Here is a 17,538-nt window from a genome sequence, read left to right on the forward strand (position 1 = left end):
GGAACTTTGTCAATAAAGTAGGTATAAGAAACCTACAATGAATGTCATACAGAATGGCGAAATATTGAACAGCTCCTCCCTAAGATTTGGCGCAGAGTGAGAAGTTTCATTCTCACCACTTCTGTTTGTTATTTCACTGAAGACTCTGGCCACTGCAGTAAGTCAAGAAAAAGTAGTCAAGAGCATGAAGATAAAAGAGAAGTAAAACTGTCCCTATCTGGAGATGATTGTTTATGAAGAATATAGCTACACATAGATCTAGATCTTCTCCAATAGAAGAGAAGAGAGAATCCACAATAGACCCACACTTATATGGCATTTAATTTTTGTCAGTGGCACCAAAGCGATCCAGGGGGGAACAAAGAGTGTTCAACATTTGTGACAAAAATTAACCTTGAACCCCACCATATAAAACTACTAATTCAAGATGGATCCTAGACCTGAAGGAGAAAACTGAAATATGAAGCTTTTGGAAGAAAATATAGGAGAATCTCTTTATAACTTGGGGATAGAAAAAGGTTTCTTAAGTCATAGCAATAATTATAAAAAGCAAAAATTGATGAGTTAGACAAACTTCTGCTCATTAAAAGACATCATTAAAAGGACACAAATTAGGAGAAAACATTTACAAAACATCTATTTGATAAATGACTGGTATCTGGGATATATAAAGGACTCAGACAGCTCAATAATAAAACAAGAAAAATATCTCAATAAAAAGTGGACCAAAAATATAACAGACTCTTCACAAAGGAAGATATACAAAATTAAAACGTGTTCATGAATGTGCAGTTGTTCCCAGTAGTTTGCTCCTAGTATGAGCTAGGCTGCAGCATTGTTGGAAGGACTGGAGGAGTGAAAGGGTGTGTAGGGAAGATGGTGTTACCTGAGCTCGGGAACAGCCGGGACCTTTGTGCCCCTGTGCTCCTCAGCCTGGCCTGCTGCTGTCACTTCTCCAGCAGCCTGCTGCTGAAATCTTTGGACTGTCTTCTGCCTTCTAATCTCTGCAAGTCTCCTTAATATCAGAGCCAAATCAGAACCCTTTGGCCTGGGGCAGCTCCATACAGGGAAGAGTTCAGATGGACTGGGATGGTGCTGAATATCAGCACTGTATATCCTGTACTGTCAATACATTGTCCGTTTTTAGGAACACTGATACTGATGATGAAAGGATGTAGACTCAAGTCTTCATTCTACCACTTGCTTAATTCATGACCTTTCGCAAATTATTATTTTTAAAAATATTTATCTATTTATTTAGGTTACGCCAGCTCTTAGTTGTGGCCGGCAGGCTCCTTAGTTGCACCCTGCAGCCTCCTTAATTGTGACATGCAAACTCTTAGTTGCAGCATGCATGTGGGATCTAGTTCCCTGACCAGGGATTGAACCCGGGCCCCCCTATATTGGGATCACGGAGTCTTGTCTACTGCGCCACCAGGAAAGTCCCATGACCTTTGGCAAATCATTGATTCTCTGTATCCTACATTAGTAAAACAGAGTTATTAATAGTTCCTCATAGGGATGTGAAGACTAAGTGAACTAATATAAGTACCGATGCAATGAGAAAATGCTTTGCATTTATCACTGTGCCTGGCACATAGAAAGCACACAGTATGAGATGTTTGCTATTATAACCATCAGCTTGAATTCTTATTTTTTACTACAATCAATTAAAACCTTTTAAAAACCAAGAACTGGTATTTAAGATAGGTCCCCCTTCCTCTTATACTTAAGAACTTAGGAGACTAAACATAAATGAAAAAATACCACGAATAATTTGCCATTGGACACGAGAAGCCATGAGTACCATTGCTGCATTTAACTGATCGCTTTTGGTGAGACAGTTCTTCCTGCTTCATCCACTGTAGGAGTTTCACGTTCTGCTCAGTCAGGCCTTCTCAGAGGCAGGACTTCTGGTCTGTGATTGACAAGATTCTTGGATGTTGCTGCTGCTAAGTAATAATTAAGTTAAACTGTTTCATTAAAAATATAAAAAGGAAGTAGTTGAATGTTAAAAAAAAAATTTACACATTTACTTTGTTTGAATTGCTGGAAGAAGTCCAGAGTAAAGGTTCTTTTTTAAATTTGGGATTCCAATAGCCTTTGTAGTTCAATACCAGTAAGTTAACCTTATCCTTTGATATACATAATTCATTTTCAGGCACTTAGTAATTTTATGTCTTTGTGGTTACAGGTTGCTGTATTTCTGACATTTTATTATTAAAAGTAGTATTTAGATCTGAGTATTAAAGTGAGATGGTATTTTAGACCAGGCTTTTAAAATAATGTATTTTACATTGGGTTTTTAAAAATTTAATATTAGTCCTGGGGCATTGGAATATGTAACTTCTGTTTGTTTTAACACTACTTAATTGCTATTTTGATGTTTCTTTCTTGATGATATAGAGACAGAAATGTATTTATACGAGTATAAACTTTTCCTGTTGAAGGCTTTTTTGTGTGTTGTGAGTGACATTTAAAATCTTAACTGGTTTAGACAGCCATATGGATTCAAGTCTCCAGATTAAAAACATGGGGCTAATTTATCTGTTTATCTTTAGGCCTGATATTCTAAACATGCTAATTGACCTTAATTGTTTCGAACATATGTAAAAGTGGAAATTTGAAGTAGTCTTCTGCTTTGGCAAATTCTTATCATAATGGTCTGTTACTGATTTTCTTGTTAATTTAACTTTTATGACTTGTTCCTGGCTCACAGTATATGTCTGTCTTACCTGATAACCCATTTCATTTCATTCTGACTATAAAATCATTTTCTTGTAAGTCAAATGCTAATTGTATTGCTCTGGTTTCAATTGTAGGTACATTTCCAGTAACAGTCTGGAGCAGTAGATTTAAAAATCCTTCCTATGCTCATAGATGATTTTAACTTTTCTTCTGCATATGTCATGTACTTAGTTAAGTGTGTAGATTCTGTCTTAAGATGATCTTAATGGGTCAACATTCTCAAAAGTTGTAGCCTTCCACCTCCTTTTGGCGCAGAAAGAAAATGGACTACCTCCTTGACGTATATCTTCAGATATCTGTCTGGATCCTCTTACTGCACTTTCTTCTCTCTGGTTCTTTTATCACACTTGGCTTCCTTCTCAGGCTTTTGTTCCCCACGTTGTGGCATAGATAACTGTTGGCTTTTTCTAGGCTAATAGACTAGGAACAAGTCCTGAGATGAATCCCCTTGGCCTACCTAGGTCCTGTGCGGATCCCTGAACCAGTCACTGTTGTCACTGGGATGGAATGTTTGATTGGCTCCGTCCAGCCGCACCTAAAACACAGGCCCTGGGCCTGGGGGAAAATTGTTTTTAGTGCTTTTTTTAGTCAGAAAACATCCTAATAAAAGTCTTAGGAGTGAACCACGTAATAAAATTTAGTGATTTAATCCTGCTACATCAATTTCAGTAAATTTTTTTTTTTCTTCGGTACGTGGGCTGTTGTGGCCTCTCCCGTTGCGGAGCGCTCAGCGGCCATGGCTCACGGGCCCAGCCACTCTGCGGCATGTGGGATCCTCCCGGACCAGGGCACGAACCCGTGTCCCTGCATCGGCAGGTGGACTCTCAACCACTGCGCCACCAGGGAAGCCCAGTAAAATTTTTTGAACAAACTAAATAATGAATAGTAAATTATAAATAAAAACAGCCCTATTCAGTTTCACAAAACTTAACCAATGGTGAGAATTGCAAACTTTTTCCAGATTTCTGACCCCCCTCCATGTAGCTGCTTATTTATGAAGTTTGGTAACTGTGCCCATCATACCTCTTTGCTCATATTAGGCACTGAAATGTTTGTGGAATGAATGCTGTCATAGCTTGTTACTCTGGACATTATTTCAGCAGCACAGGTATTAAATTGAACTGAGAATGGATGTAATTTAATATTTGATTGAAGGAATGGGCCTTCTACTGTTAGTTTTCTTTTCCATATTCATTTCACAGAGAGGGGAGATAAAAGCTTGTGGTAGGGTAGGCTTCGTGCTTCTGCACTTGGAAGGGAAGGCTTGCCATTTGCAGTCTTGGGCCAGAGATTGTATGGATCAGGTGGACAATTTGCAGCAGAATGGATTTCCCACACAGAATTAGAGTACTGGGAAGCCATTTACAACTTATTTCCTATGTTCTTGGACAAAGTAAAAAGGCAAAGGATGAGCAGACGTGGTATGTGATAGTTGTTTATTGCTATAAAAAGTCCTCCCTGACCCCTGCCCTGCCTTCCAGAAGACCTCAGCAACAGTTCTTGGAATGTAAAATGAACCAAAACTGAAGTGATGAACTAGTGTCCTAACCCTGCCATTCCCAGTGCTTTACCTTCCTCTCCCCTTTAGTTGGGTCTCTCCAACCCCATGAGGAAAAAGATTTTTGCATTTTGATTTAAAGAGTCACTGCTACAGCTTGTATTTATTCACTAGTGAAGGCAGAACATTCCTGGTTTTTTGTTTCTTGACAGTGATAGATTGTAGTAGGCAGCCACATCTGAGGAAATAAGTGAAACTACAGCCCTGAAATAATTTCTTATTACACATATAGATGAATAATCTTTACTCTGATTATTGTGTAAGTTGTACAAATAGGGGGCTTTATTTTGGCACCAGAAGTTTGGTTGGATAGAATTGTTTTAAACTGGAGTGGTCTTTAGTACTTGGCAGTATTTGAGGCTGATATCGGCTGTGTTTATGATTACTTTCTGGACTCAGTCCAGTTTGAATTTAAATATATTTAAAAGTACATGTGAATATGAGGGAATGTAGATCATTAAAATTGCATTTATTATGTAGCCTTTCTTTTTTTTAAACATTTAGACTGATTAATGAGTTTCTGTAGAGTAAAAATAGAACACATCCTACCAAATCACTTTCTAGATTTTATCAGTAGACCCATTGCCCCTGGGGTAGTGAAGGACTTCTCTTGTCCAGAGCTTGTTAATGATCATTGCAACAATGACAATTCTACATTTTATTTGTATCAACCAAATTCTTAGAGAGTGGATATAAAGTTAGAAATCTGAGTTGTAGTTTGTAGCTGTGTCATTTGCTGGACAAAAAAAAAGCATTCCTTAACATTTATGACATGTTTCCGTTAATTAAGGCAGAGCCCTCATATTTGCTAATGAAATAGTTTGAGGTCTTCTAATGAAAGGTTCTACATAATGATAAAGTAATTCAATTTTTAAATAAATTATGTAAATAGAAATGAAGCAAGTAAATAATTCAAATATAGTAAGGTCAACATTAGATTCATTTTCATTTTTGTTTTGCTTCTTACATTACGGGCAATATTCTAGCGTTTGGCAGTCATTCAGCTAGTATTTATGGAGCACGTACTATGTGTTGGTGACGGTAAAACTGATCTGAGTCCTGTCTTCACAGAATGTAGGTTCTAGGGCAGGAAATAGATGTTAACCAAATAAACATACAAACATATGATTAAAAATTGTTATAAGTGACCTGAAGGAAAAGAACAAGGTGCTAGGAAATGAAATACTTTTGGTTTAGGTAAATCTAGAGAGATCAAGAGTGAGAGAGAAACTTCATCACTTAAGAAAGGGATTCATCTATTTATGGATATTTCCACTCCAAGTGTAGAGCTTTAGTCCAAGCACCCTCCTCATGCCATACCCACTTCTACTTGTACCCACCACTTCTGTCCCCACACTGCTCTCCCCAGTATCAGATTTAAGGAAATGGATCAGTCTCTAACATGTGTATGTGCATTATAGGTAGATAAATGTATATATTACATATATGATCATGTGTAACCTGTTATCTCCACCTACTGGTAATGCTTTCCCATATCTCTAAATCCCATATCTCTAAATCCCAAATCCCATATCTCTAAATGTTCTTCCGTAAGTTATACCATGAGTTTTTAAAGGAATACCCTCTTGTTTCTAGAAAATGTTTTTTTTTTCCTTTTTTTAGATCTTTGATAAACACTGCTGAAATGAACATTCTTAAACATAAGCTGGTACATTAAGTAATAATTATTTTCTTAGGATAAGTTCCCAGTTGTTAAATTACTGGTCACAGATTATTCATATTTTAAAAGTTTTATTACATATTTAAAAGTTCTGTGTTGCTAAGTCATTGGCATGATTTATCCTTAACATGTCACAGATTGGTTTAATGCAGCTTCATTTTTTGCTATTTTTTAAAAAATTTAAGCCATTATTTCTTTTTTTAAAAATTTATTTTATTTTTGGCTGTGTTGGGTCTTTGTTGAGTGCGGGCTTTTCTCTATTTGAGGCGAGCAGGGGCTACTCTTCGTTGCGATGCACGGGTTTCTCATTGCAGTGGCTTGCCTTGTTGCGGAGCACAGACTCTGGCATGCAGGCTTCAGTAGTTGTGGCACACGAGCTCAGTAGTTGTGGCTCGTGGGCTCTGGAGCCATTTTTTGCTATTTTTGAGTCTATAGTCAAGCAAATAATAGTAATAGTCATGGAAGTTAGTTCTGCATGTTGGATCCCTATTGGCCTTAAACTGATTTAAATCCTGTTTTTCCCATCTTAATTTCTTAGAATAACAATGAATCCTCTTATAAGAAATGTTTTTCCATAGACTTTCCTATTTATGGTTTTCTAAATTTGGCCAGAGAGAAATTGAAGAAACACAAATCCATTGTGTGTTTTTCTATCTTCTATTTGTTTTTCTACTGGTTCAATGAATATATCTACCTTTTTCCCCTGCTTTAAATCATCTCACAAAATTAATAACAGAAAAGCTAATAGCAGTGCCAGACATATTCTCACACTTGAATGGGAATGCAGGAATTGCCAGATAAAATGAATCTGAGATGCTGAATTATTTACTTATAGTGCTGTGTGGTTTCCTAAGGAAGTATTGCTGAAAAAGTATCTGTTGTCAATTTAAATAATTTTATTTCCAACAAAATTATTTGTTTTCCTTTGATTATTTAATGTTAAATTTCCAATCATATTGTTAACATTAGAAAGCCTGAAATAAATTATACTTCTTCCTAAAGGCATTAATTTTTTGACCTAGTTAGCTTTCATCCGGTTGTCTCTTATTTTGGAAATAGTGCCAGAGAATTTTTTAGGTGGCAAGAGACATGTGATCAGAGTGCGTTGAGTGTGGGGTAGTGTTTATGACATGACTGTTAAATAAATAAAGGTTTCATTTTTTCCTGAAAAATATATTAAAAATTCAGTATGACATATAGGATTTAAACATATGGTAACCTAGAATTTATTAGAAAAATAACAAGTTATTTTTGTTTCTCCTAAGCGAGAGCACCCTTGATATATACGGTCAGCTCTCCGAATCCTCGGGTTCTGCATCTGTGGGTTCAACCAATTATGAATTGAAAATATTAGGGAAAAAAGTCTAGAAGTTCCAAAAAGCAAAACTTCAATTTGCTGCCCACTTTGGTAGCTATTTATATAGCATTTACATTGAATTTATAACTATTCCCATAGCAGCTACATGGTATTAGGTATTATAAGTAATCTACAGATAATTTAAAGTGTGTGGGAGGATGTACATAGATTATATGCAAATATTTACTATACTATTTTATATAAGGGACTTAGGCATCTGCAGATTTTGGTGTCTGAGGGCAGTCCTGGAACCAATCCCCCAAGGATACTGAGGGACAGTGGTACTATCCAGAGCTTCCATTCTGGGGATTACGTTATGCATACATGGCCTTTTTATTCATTTTCCTCCTCATTTGCTCCTCCCTCTCCTCTTTAGAAAAACGGTATTTACTTATTAATCATATTTCCTACATTGATAATAGTGTTTGAACTGTACAAAGAAAGATGGAAAAGGGTTAGAGGATGTTGCCTTCATCTCCAGTTCCACAGAAGTGAACATCTCCAGCATTAGTCAGATGGTTCTTACCATGGCCAGTGTTCTATCGTGAAACTTGGGGCATGGCTAATTCTGCATTCAACCCCTTGAGTTACTCAGCATGGTCCTATGTGCTTAGTGGCTCAGTGAATGGGAAGCTGAGAATCCCAGAGATGCTGGTAAGTAGGATGAGTCTTGCATCACTTGAACTTTTTTTTCCACTCACTATCCTTGTGCCATCCAGCAAGTCACTTAGTATTTTTGTGCCTCAGTTTCCCATCTATGAATTATGATAATTAGAGTGGATTTTTTATTTCCTAAGGTTCATTCCAGGTGCAGGATGAACTTCTAATTGTGTCCAATTAGTCATTAAAAAATATTTGCAAGATTCAAAAGTCAGTGTATCTGAGCATCTTGGGAGGAGGATTATATGTTGTATACTTCTATGTATTTCTGTTGGCTCTCTCGCATATGATCTTACAGAGTCTTAGGAGCAAATATTTATATTCATAAATCACTTAGATCCCTAGGACTCTGCAGAGCCCCATTTTTTATCTGATCTTGCCCAAATTTATCACCCATATAAAGTGTGTGACATGCAATGCATGAATTCAGAACAAAATAACTTCATCTGTTCCCCAGTACTAAAGAGTTCAATTTCATGCTGTGTTTTACATGGCACAGTGGGAGTAGATTGTTTAATGTCTGTAACTCTGAACTTCCTTAACCTTTCTATCAGATACTTCGGTAAGTGTTGAGAAGCAGAAATTCTAAAAATAATTCCTACAGTTTTTTAGAGACCCTTGGAGCAAGCTATTTGAGCCCATTCCCCTTCTTTTTGCATAGTTTTTCATTGTCTATTTGAGCAGTGTTCCCATGGGTCAGAAAGATAGAGTTTCTAGTTTCATACCTTAAATTGCTTTATAATTGCCTTACTTTATAAGGGAGATATACCTTATAAAGTATGGTGAAGCCTGAAAATATTCAGAAGAAATTAATCTGAATCTATTAAAAGTAGGGAGAGCGGAGGAAACATATTTCAGAAAGTTGCTAGCTAGACTGGATAAACTCTATCAATACAGCATGATGTCATGCATAAAAAGCTAAAATAATGACATCCACGCATTTATTCTCAACTACAATTTCAACTTGGTTATGGGTCATAGAAAAAGAAGTTTAGAATGGAAAAGTGTGGCCCATATTTAAATTAAAACCATTTAAAATGTGTTAAATATGGTTTGGTTTTGAATGTCTACAGTAGATTGGTTAAGAGTATGGCAGTTATTCTAGATTGAATCTGGTAAAGGCTGTATTACTTGTTAGCAGTGTGACATTGGGCAAATTAAGTAAAATTCTCTGAGCCTCTGTTTCCTCATACGTTTATAAAAGGTTATTTATTGAAAAAATATTTTTAAGGGCCTCCAGTCCTCTAGACAACTAGAATGTACTTCTCAGAAAGACAGACACAATGTACATTTTCATGGTTTAAAATAGACTGGGAGGGGAAGGTCAGATATGGCAAAAGTATCTGAAATAATTCACAATAATGATTTATTAAAGTGAGAATAAGAAATTTAGTAGTGGTATCAGACTTTCTTACTATGAATATGATTATCTTTTTGGCCATTAGGGATATATATATTTTTTTGTGGTATGCGGGCCTCTCACTGTTGTGGCCTCTCCCATTGCGAAGCACAGGCTCTGGACATGCAGGCTCAGCGGCCATGGCTCACGGGCCCAGCCGCTCTGCGGCATGTGGGATCTTCCCGGACCGGGGCATGAACCCGTGTCCCCTGCATTGGCAGGCGGGCTCTCAACCACTGCACCACCAGGGAAGCCCCCATTAGGGATATTTTAAAGCTATTTTCTTCTTTATGTCCATGAGAACAAAACATTTAGAAAATTTCTCTGGGTGTGTATCCTGGGATCCCCAGAACCTTTAAATGCTTTGTGCACCCTGACAACATCAGGGTTATGTGAGCTCTGCAGAGCAGTCTGGGGAAAAACAAGGGATGTACAGGTCTCCTGCAGAACTTGCTTCATTAATGGATATAAGGACAAAAGAAATGACCTTTGCATTCTTTATATACTTTCATTGTTGATTAATACTGATCTTAGAATTGTATTTCTTTTATCTCCCTGCTCAGTCAGTGTAAACATAATTATATAGTTTACTCTTCATGTGATCTGGTGAAATAGCCTATTACTTGTCTTTGACTGATATTATATGAAATGTTACTCAGGAAATCAAAGTGCTGTTCAAATATTATTTTCACCTTAATTAGTTTTAAGTATTTAACAACTCTGTTTCTTGTATTAAAATAATACTTATAAATTAAGATAATTATAATAATTTTCTCCCAAAATTATTAATGAAGAGGGTACATGAACAAATGAGCAATGATTGAATAAGTACACGGATGAAGAAAATCAGTATTATAATGGGTATTACATATGACCAAGGGATGAAGAAGGCCCATTTGGTGTACAGTGATGGATACCTAAATATGTTCCATAGATAGGAACTGGCAAGAAATGGGGCATTTTCTGTTCTACTGTTACATTAATTTCACGCAATTTCTTTAGCTCATTTGAAGAATCCCATGGCTCTACCATCTTTGAAAATAAGTTCTGTAAAATATAAGTATTTGAGCCCAGACTGAAACTTTAAAGCATTACATTGCTTTACAACAGCATTTTGAGTTTCCTTCAGTATTTTGTGAGGAAGAGGGTTGGGAGGATCATAATCATAATCATGTTTAAGGAGCTCGGCTGATCAAGTGTATTTACACTTAAAATTTTTTGAACCTTTGTGAGAGACCCAGGAAGACATTTTTATATGAGGGAGCATTCTCAGAGCTCAAGACTTACCATTTTTACTCAGCTAATAAGTAGAAGAGCTGTAGTCAGTTCAGGGTTCAACAAGTATATAGATAGAGTAATGTGGCTACTGCTTATTCATCATATTAAAAACATAGTTGTATTCATTAATCTGGTGGATTCATCACCATTGTGGACTTTAAAATTGCCTGGTTTCTTTAGCTCAGCACAATGTATATTAGAGTCATCTACATTCATTATACTGATTCTGAATTCCCCTTTTTCTAATGTATACTTAGTTTTGAGTCAGCTAAGAAATACTGATCTGTTTGGAGTACTCCAAGGAGGGTGAAATTCTGTTCAGATTTGTAACTGGCAATGAAAATTTTATGATAATAGAATGAATTGACTACAGAGTAGAATATTCTACTTTTTAAAAAAATTTATTTGGAATAATTTCAATATAAATAGGTTCCTTTACATTTTTTTACAGTTAGTCAACACATTAAATACTTTTATTCATTCTTAATTATATGGTGAATGTAAAAAGAATGAAAGTTCCTTCAAAAATTTTTGTTGTATCTCAACAGGTTAGATACTTCTACAGATAGTATAATAATACCCTGTCAATAGATGTTGGCTTCATTAACTGCATAGTGCATTTATTTTCTAAAATTGTTTTTATTTAATGATTCTTAGCAACCGTTTAAATTAGGCCATGTTTCTGTTAAAATAATTAATTAATTTCCGTAAAAACTGAGTGGTTTCTCTATTGGAACACAATGCCAGAAAATATTGATCAGAAATAGTACCTTAAAAATTTGAGTGCATATTGGAAAATTTTGTTTCTCATTCATATTTGAAATGAAAAATAACTAAGTATAATTGTACCAGAAAAAGTCTGAGGTTCCTGGACTTCTGCAAATTTAATATGGGTTAACAGTGTGGCAGTTTTCCAAAGAGCTGGGTCCTTTCTCTTCTATAAGTTTGGTATGATGCAGTAGATTGGATGTATGTTTATGTAGTTGTGAAATGAAGATGGAGATTCCAAAGTACTAGTGGATTGATAGTAACATAGTTTGTTTTAATGCTAACAAATTTACCAGCAGGTTATTTTTTTACATGTGGAGGGAAAGAAGAATTTTTAGGTTTTGGACATGACTAAGTTGAAAACAGATAAAAGGATTAAAAACAAAAACAAAAAAAAGAAAAAAAGGGTTAAAGAATAGGAAGGAATGAAAGAGATGTAAATCTGGAAGAATAAAGAGTAAATCATAGATCAGTTGGCCACAGATTTCTCTTGATGCTCTAGTGCTAGAATTGTCTAAACCTTTTTTTTTTCCAATGAGGTATCTGAGCTTCCTGAGTGCTAAATTATCTATTTACTATAAAAGGTAGTTTGATGGTTTAGAATATAATTATATTTCAGGCCTAGTTACTGACTTTGGCTCTAATTAGTTATCACCATCAGTCACATTCTTGGTTAAATAAGAGGTTGCTATGCCTAAGTAGTATCTTTGTTATTACTTAGAGTAAACAATAATGAATAGTTGTGTCTAATTATGTTAATAACACATTCTTCTTAATTCTTGTTGTCATAGCTAAAGGAAGTGTGTTGTTAGAAAACAACGAAGTGGAGAATATTTCTCTTCCCTTTATTCTTTATTTATGATGTTCTTTCAAAGGGCAACTGGTAATACAAACTTTTGGGTTCTCAAAGCAAATGAATGGTGATTCCATTGAAGGTTTGGCATTTTCCCATTTGATACACAGTCCTATATTTTCATAGCTTATGTGTTTGGAGATGTAAGACAGTTTTGCTATGTGTTGGATAGGAAATGGATGCTTCTTTCTTACTGTATTTCTAATTTAATGTAGTAATTTGGTTGTACCTTGAAGATAATTAACAGATAACCTTCAAAAACAATAATTTTCTTGGAGGGGGACTAGATTTTGATAAAAACCTAACTTTTCCAATTATTGATTTGAATTTTTGAAGGAAATAGGAATTGATATGCTTGTTTGTGTTTTTAAAATGAGTCATTTTCATTGTTAAGTACAATTAAAGTGGTTATCATAAAGGACAGTAACTTACAGTGTTCTTAGGTTTTAAGATACACCCACTACTCATGTGCCAACAGCAGACAGCAATATATGCTTCATCAGACACTTATAAATATTCAAAACAAGAGTTTGCCATCATTGGCTCCTTTCCTCTTTTTGACTGTCCTGTTCAGTAAATCTGTTTCATCTATGCATTGGTCCCTTTTTATAATTGTTGGGAAATTAATAATTTATAAGAAAAATTTAAACATTATTTATCCTCTTTGGGCTATGATATACTGTGGTTGACATTCATTGGAATTTTGTATGTAAAAAAGAGAACATTTTCCTGTATATGTACAGAAAATTAGTTTTTAATTCTGAGATTGATAGTATCTCATGTCTCTTGAAACTACATACATGGAGCCATCTAACACCAAGCTCTTATATTGATAAGAGGCCCCATTTTGGGGGATACAGTAGAGAAGTCACATGAATTCATCCCCCACCCTCACCTTATTCTACCTTACAGTATCCTACCTGGCAGGATTCACTTGGGTCACGGTGTTTCCCCTCGTAAATGCCTGACTTCTGTTGATCCTTCAGTTTCTGTTGTTTCTTCAAGAGGGGAAGCCGAGGAGTTGAGTCTGATAGGAAGGACCCAACCAGGAGCTGGATGTGCACCGCAGTGGGTTCCACCCATGACAAGGGCCCAGTCCTCTCACATTATCTCTCAATCCCCTGCAAGGTCATAGTTGCTCTCGATTCTTCAAAACCTCTGTGCACTTCTCCTTCACTCTTAAGACCCCTCGTTATACCGGAAGCCTGATTCTTACTTCCTCAGTTGCTTCAACTTTCCCAGTAAGGCAAAATTTAATAACACTAAGAACCTCTATATTCTTGTAGTCAGACCAATTTAAGGCCTTGTCCCCTGTGTGTCTGTGTCTCTTCTTGTCTAATAAGGGCACCAGGCCCATTGGATTAAGGTCCCACCCTACTCCAGTAACCCCTTATGTAATTACTTCTGTCTGCCATAACCCTTTCTCCAAATAAGGTCCGCATTCTGAGGGGGGTTAGCACTTGAATATACCATTTGGGGATTGGGGGAGGGAGACACAATTTAACCCATAACAGCCACATCAAGTGGCTATTAGGCTTGTTATCTTATTTTAAGCTATTCTTTCCTTAGTTCCTTCCTAATTATCATTTAATTGTTACAAATAGACTGAAAAGCAGGATAATTTCACACATTTTTGCATACCTTCAAAGCCTTCCTTATCAGACATTTGCACATGAGAGGTTTTTTCCCTCCCATAATTAGCCATCCTGTGTGTCACAAAGAAAATATGTTAAAGTAATAGCTCAGTTTGGGTTTTTATTAAACATCAACTTCTTATTTTATTAATCATATATTGTGGTTATATGAAATTTCCAATTCTACAATTCATATGACTATTTGCTGCCTTAGAAAGTTGCTGATTTTTAGAAACATTTTCATCTTGAAATTAGATTGCTGGTTTTCAATATAAATAACGGAGAGCCTGAATTTGATTTCCTGGGAGATAGGAACAAATAATCATGATTCTGTGTAACAAGTCTTAGGGTGGTGAAATATGGAAGAATTCAATGCTTAACAGACTACTGACGATTCCCTTTAAATTTGAACTTAGCCATTACATACATTACATATTACATAACTAGTATGAATGTTCTTAAAAGAAACAGTAAGAAAAGCCATTCTTATTAGTGTTTTGAATTCATATCCAAAATAGATTACTTGAGAAGTATTACCTATTATTGGTTATTGCTCTTTGTACCAATATGTAGTCTGTAAATTTCTTTGTTTCTAAATGGGAGTGTTAATGTCTTCCGTTCCTACTAATAAAGTCACATAGCACGTTCTATTAAATGATCTCATCTAATCTTTAGGGCTTTAAGATGAGTGTATTATTTGTCACTACTGACAAGAGTAGATTTTCTCTGTGCTGTTGAAGTTTACTTCAACTATTTTTGACTCTGGCGTTGTTCCCTTGCATTATTTTGGGTATCTTATGACTCTATTTCTGAATACTTAAAATCAAAGACAAGACATACATATGTTTTATTTTAAGGAAGTCTTAGAGTTTATTTTTTTCTTAAACTTTTTATTTTCAGATAATTGTAGATTCACATGCTGTTGCAAAAGATAATACAGGTAGATCCTGTGTATCCTTTATCCTGTTTTCCCCCATGGTAACCTCTTACAAAACTATAGTACAATATCAAAAAAGAGGAAATTGACAATGATAGAGTCAAGATACAGAATATTTCCACCACTGCAAGGATCCCTCACATTGCCCTTTTATAGCTGAACCCAGTTCCCTCTCACCATCATCCCCTCCCTTAACCCTGGCAACCATTAATTTGTTCTCTATTTCTATAATTTAAGACACATATTCTTGTATTGAGTCAAACAGTCAGTTGAGTGGTAGATCTTGTTGCATGTATACAAAATTCAAGACTTCTAGGAGAGAGGAATGGGAAATCAAAATCTAGGACAAAATTCTTGCTGTGGAAACTTATATCATTTATATTGTCCACTCCTTTTTCTTCATGAAGCAAATATTAGTAACACTATACGAAAATAAGAGAGTCTCTGCTGGTGAGTCTAAACTTATTTCTTCCTTTAGTGAAAGGTTGCGTCTTAAACCAAAATATCTTTAAATTTCTCAGAATCCTCATTTTCCATATTTCTAAGCTAATTATAGTAAAAATGACTTAGAACTCTCTCTTTATAGGCATGCCTCAGATATTGTGGGTTCAGTTCCTTTCCCCACAATAAAGCCAGTCACACAAATTATTTGGTTTCCCAGCGCATATAAAAGTTATGTTTACACTGTACTGCAGTCTATTATGTGCAGTAGTACTATGACTAAAAAAACCCACAATGTACATACTTTAATTAGAACATACTTTATTGCTAAAAGATGCTTAACCATCATTTGAGCCTTCAGTGAGTTGTAAGCTTTTTGCAATAGTAACATCAAAAATCACTGATCACAGATCACCATTATAATGAAAAAGTTTGAAATATTGTGAGAATTTCCAAAATGTGGCACAGAGATACAAAGTGACCAAATGCTGTTGATAAATGCTGTTGGAAAAATTGATAGACTTGTTTGATGCAGGGTTGCCACAAACCTTCAATTTGGAAAAAGCGTTTTATCTGTGAAGCGTGATAAAGCAAAGCGTGATAAAGCAAAGCGCGATAAAGCGAAGTGCACTAAAATGAAGTTTGCCTGTACTTAACTAATAATAGAAAGCAGTGGTGTAGATAAATAGTACTCCATTCAGAAGAATAATTGGTACAATTTGCATTCAGTGTTTAGGATGAATTTTCTTTGGATGGCAGAATGGTGAGCAGGAAGGCATTGTGGTAGGAGCAAAAGCACTGAGGTAAGGAAGCTCGTGGTGACTCTGCTCCTTGGGTTGAAGAGGAATGTTCATGTTGACTTGCAGTGGGAGAGAAACCTGGAAATCTCACTAGTGGAGTCCAAGCTTAGAGCCCTTGAATGCTGGGCTCAGGACTTTATTTTAAAGGCAGAGCAGAGTATTACACCTTATTGGACTCCGAAGTGAAAGATTATGAGATATTTGAGGGAGATTAAAGTGACAGCTGTAAAGATGAATTGGTGCTAGGAGAGACTGCAGGCAGGGAAATTAGTTAGTTTTGTTATGCTAGGTTTTAGCATCTGACAGTGAAGGTGTCCTGGTAAAAGGATTTCTGCAGGTAGAGGAAGAGCTAATTATAGATGATGACAGACTGGATTTCTAGGGGTAGAAGGCAAGGGAGGGATTAGGAAATGTTGATTGTGAATATAGGAGAATAGAAGGATTGTCATATCATTTATAATAAAATTTTTGTTTGTATTTGGAGAAGCTGGTTTTAGGCATACTGACTGTTAGCTGTGTCCTGTTTTTTGTTTTTTGTTTTTTTTCCTTTTTTCTTTTTCCTGAACTTTCAAGGCAAGATTGGAACTCTCTGGAGGAAGTTTTAAGCTGGAGATTATTAGGAAATTTTAAATTAATTTGCATGGAGATGATAATTGTATTGCCAAAATATTGAAAGACTTACTGTTTCAAGGCTGTTGTTGAGTCAACCAGTCTGTTGCCAGGTGTGTTAGGGATGGTTAAGGTATGTTACGTCTTTGAGACTATCTCTGTTTCACTATTTGAATTCTATCTGTTCCATTGCATGGAATACTAACCTAGACACAATATAACCTGTGTGAGGTCTTTATAGGAAACTTGCTTTATATGATATGACTTCTAACTATGTATTCATGAGAATCAAAGTTCTAGTGGATTCAAAATAATCTTTTCTTTGAACTTCTTATCTTAACACTATTCCTTCTTTCTAGTGGATATGATTGTAGTGGTGATGGTGGGTGTTTCATGTGATATGATGTAGAAGAGGCTGTTTATTTGCTCCTAATTGTTGGTTACTTTGTGAGAGTATATTTGTTAATAAACATTAATGTGATTAAAATATATCTTGGAGAAAATTTATCTCAACCTATTGGTTAAATTATTCTAACCACACATTTATTAGCTACTTTTATTCATTGTCAACCTAGGTTTTCAGCTTTACAGTATTCAGCTGCAAGAACTCTGCAATGCATTTTTTTTTTTTTTTTTCCCCTTTTTTTCCTTCTCCTTCTGCGGCACGCGGGCCTCTCACTGCTGCGGCCCCTCCCGCTGCGGAGCACAGGCTCCGGACGCGCAGGCCCAGCGGCCATGGCTCACGGGCCCAGCCGCTCCGCGGCATGTGGGATCCTCCCGGATCGGGGCAGGAACCCGCGTCCCCTGCATCGGCA

At 36.0% G+C, this 17,538-nt stretch overlaps 1 protein-coding gene across 3 annotated transcripts in view; it reads left to right on the plus strand.

Moving 5' to 3' along the window:
- KDM4C (lysine demethylase 4C) overlaps window positions 1-17,538 on the plus strand; it is a 412,581-nt gene that overhangs the window by 194,931 nt on the left and 200,112 nt on the right. The gene's annotated exons all lie outside the window — the stretch shown is intronic.

Source organism: Pseudorca crassidens, chromosome 7, assembly GCF_039906515.1.
Source record: "Pseudorca crassidens isolate mPseCra1 chromosome 7, mPseCra1.hap1, whole genome shotgun sequence".
NCBI lineage: Eukaryota > Metazoa > Chordata > Mammalia > Artiodactyla > Delphinidae > Pseudorca > Pseudorca crassidens.